Source organism: Cynara cardunculus (genome assembly GCF_001531365.2).
Source record: "Cynara cardunculus var. scolymus isolate 2C chromosome LG 1, CcrdV1, whole genome shotgun sequence".
Taxonomy (NCBI): domain Eukaryota; kingdom Viridiplantae; phylum Streptophyta; class Magnoliopsida; order Asterales; family Asteraceae; genus Cynara; species Cynara cardunculus.
In genome coordinates this window covers 4688730-4692976 of record NC_037528.1, presented here as the reverse complement: position 1 = coordinate 4692976, position 4247 = coordinate 4688730, and positions in this window count along the sequence as shown.

Below are 4247 nucleotides of genomic sequence, written 5' to 3'. Positions count from 1 at the left end.
GAAAATTTCATTCATCTTTTGTATGATGGACTGATTCTCATTTCATCATAAGGGGGAGTATATGTAATATGAATGAAATATTCATTTCCGAACATTGTTAAAGGGAATCTGATGCAAAGATCAAGGGGGAGTGACTTCGATAATGGCAAAAGACTCAAAAGAAGAAGTGCGACTGAAGATCATTACAGAAAGATTTTTTGTGTGCTTCAACGACTGAGAGATATTGAATGTGAAGATCATKTTCACAATAGTTTACTGAAGAAGTGTTTTCTGAAGATTTTTTGAAGATCAAATCTTGTAAAGTGTTTCTGAAGATCGTTTTGGTTCTACATCGTCAAAAGAGAAGATCACCGTGATTCTACATTCGAGGGGGAGTGCTAGAAGATCTTTCTCAACAGTTGATCGTTTGAAGATTTCTTTTGAAGAAGACATTTTGTGCATAAAGTTTCAAAGTTCAAACAAGGACTCAACGTGCAGAATTTTCTTTCAAGTCTGAATACAAAGGGGGAGAATGTTAGGACTGAAAAATCAGTATTAATTGTATTCGTCTTGAAAGATTAATTTTAGTCTATAATTGTAAAGTCAATGTGTTTGACTTTCTTAGACTAGTTTGACTTTGACTTTGTCTTAATATGTTGACCTTATAAATAGGTGGTAATCTTTGTAATTAGTAGTAAAAGGAGAGCTAATTGTAATATAGATTGATAATAAAAGGTTTGACTGAATTGAGAGGATTGACTTTTCCTCTCAATATTCATATGAGTTCATAGTGTTCTTAGATGATTATCTTGAATCTGCCATGATTGATTATGAAGATTATGAAGATTGATCAGTGATTGTGGACACACATTAAACCAAATATAAATTACTTCGTTATTGTAACTAAATAATAAAAAATTGAATTAAAAAATTACACAAAAAATGAGGAATTTTAAATAGTTAATTTGATACGAATATCGATACATTTTTGTTATGCATAAAAGTACTGTATATTGATGCATATTACTTAAAATTCAAGTTTACAAGTAATTATGCATAAGTACAACTTATTAAAGCTCGATGTTTGAATTCGTATAAATAACTGCGGATAAACATAATCAAATAAATGATATACATTTCATTTTAAAATCTAAAAAATCTAAAATATAATTAGAATAATTATCCAGTTCCAACAAAAGAAATAATTATTATCTTTTATATAAAAAAATTATATTATTAAACTAAATATAAATTATTTCGTTATTGTACATAAATTAAATTATAAAAAAATTGAATTAAAAAAGTACACACAAAAATGAGGAATTTCAAATAATTAATTTGATACTAATATCGATATATTTTTGTCAAATTTTTATGATATCTTCAAACATATATTTTATTCAAAAATAAAAACATCATCGTTTTCTCAAAATCACATAAAGCCATATTATAATATCGACTGAGATAAAAAATAAAATATTAAAATCACGATTTATCTCGCTGCATTGCGCGAGTACGCTTCTAGTACTATATTATAAAGCATTTGACGAAACTCTTAAAAACCATTTTTTTTGCATAAAGTACTGTTTATTAATACATGTTACTTAAAACTCAAAATTACAAGTAGATTTTGTGTAAGTACAACTTATTAAAGCTTCATATCTGAATTCGTGTAACTAATTATAGATAAACATAATCAAATACAGGATAAACATATCATTTTAAATATATAAAATCTGAAATATAATTAAGATAATCATTAAGTTCTAACATAATCTTTAGGTATTATCTTTATAAATATTATATTATTAAACCAAAAATAAATTACTTTTTTATTAAACTTAAATTAAATTATAATAAAAAATTAAATTAAAGAAATTATCTATACTATATTATAAAACATTTGACAAAAACTCTTAAAAAATATTTTTTATGCATGAAATACTGCTTATTGATGAATATTACTTAAAATTCAATATTACAAGTAAATTGTGCATAACTACAACTTATTAAAGCTTCATGATTAAATTCGTGTAACTAACTATAGTAAATATAATCAAATACAGAATAAATATCTCATTTTTAAATATAAAATATCTAAAATAAAATTAGGACAATCATTGAGTTCTAACAGATTAATTAATATCTTTACAAAAAATATATTGTTAAACCAATCTATACTATATGAATCATTTGACAAAAACTCTTAAAAACCATTTTTTATGCATGAAGTACTGTATATTGATGCATATTACTTAAAATTCAAGATTATAAGTAAAATATATCTAAGTACAACTTATTAAAGCTTCAAGTTTGAATTCGTGTAATTAACCACGGATAAATATAATCAAATAGATGATAAACATCTCATTTTAAAATATAAAATATAATTATGATAATTATCAAGTTCTAACAAAATAATTAATCATTATCTTTATAAAAAAAATTATATTATTAAACCAAATATAAATTACTTCGTTATTAAATCTAAATTAAATTATAATAAAAATTACACAAAAAAAATATGAATTTTAAATAATTAATTTGATATTAATATCGATATATTTTTATCAATTTATTTTATATCTTCAAATTTATATTTTATTCAAAAATAAAAACACTATCGCTTTTTCAAAATCACATAAGACCATAGTATAATATCGACTGAGATAAATAGTAAAATGAAATATTAAAATCAAGATGTATCTTGCTGCATTGCGCGAGTACCCTTCTAATTTGATTATGTTTATCCACAATTAGTTATACGAATTCAAACATCAAGCTTTAATAAGTTGTACTTTTACATAATTTACTTGTAATCGTGAATTTTAAGTAAACATTGGTTTTATGTGGTTTTGAGAAAGTGATAATGTTTTTTATGTTTGAATAAAATATAAATTTAAAAATATCACAATTTTTAAAAAAAATATCGATATCAGTATTAAATTAATCTTTTTAAAAATTCTTGTGTTTTGGTGTAATTTCCTTAATTGATTTTTTTAATTATAATTTAATTTAGGTTTAGTAACAAAGAAATTTAATTTAGGTTTAAGAATATAATTTTTTTATAAATGTAATAACTAAGTATTCTGTTAGTTATCAATGATTATCTTAATTATATTTTAGATTTATTGTATTTAAAATGAGATATTTATCCAATATTTGATTATGTTTTTAGTTAGATGAATTCAAGTATGGAGTTTTAATAAGTTGTACTTATGCACAATCTACTTGCAATCTTGAGTTTTAAGTAATATGCATTAACAAACAGTACTTTACGCATAAAAAATGGTTTTCAAATTTTTTTGTCAAATGTTTTATAATATAGTATAAATATTTAGCAGTAGTTAGTTACACGAATTTAAAAATAGAGTTTTAATAAGTTGTACTTATGCAAAATTAGTTGTAATCTTTAATTTAAGTAATATGCATTAATTAACGGTATTTCATGTATAAAAAATAATTTATAAGAATTTTTATAAAATGTTTTATAATATATAGTATAAATGTGATTTTAAATAGTTTATTGAGGACATCAAAACGTGGATTTTAATAATGAGCGAATAAAATTATTCGAAAAAGTAGAATCACATAATTCTTGAGTCTTGTGTCTTATCCGAACCCTAACATAACCTTTTCCAAAGGTAATGACTATATTTGCATTAAAGGAAGCTTCTGAATATATACATATATATATATTTAATGATCTCCTGCCTCACCGACTATTTGTCCAAAGTTTCGCTGGAATCCACTCACAAAAAGGTTACGTTTCTAAGGTTACGTTTTTAAGGATGCGCAGATTATATGAGATAGGATATAAAAAAAAAAATAGTTTTATGTTTGACTTGTTATGGACAAAAAAAATATAGAACAAGGTGGGACTATTTTTAATTTTAATGAGACAAATTTTGTTATTTCTTGTTCAACCAAAAAAGATAAAACAACATGAGACTAAAGTTAAAATGACAATATTTTGGTTGATTTGTTGTCATTTTATAATCATTATATGATATAAAATAACATTTAAGGGTAATATGATCATTTTAATAGTTTTGTCATATCCTGTCCTAATCGTACCAAACATAGGACAGACAATTAGTCATGTTATGTCTCGTCTGCGTACCAAACACTACCTAAACGCCCTACTCTAACATACCTTAAAAACGATAATATAAATAATAATTATTATTTTAGCAATAATATAAAAATAAAAAATTAATTCATGCCCTATTTATACCTCCTATCCTTAATGTTGCTTAAGCAGGAAC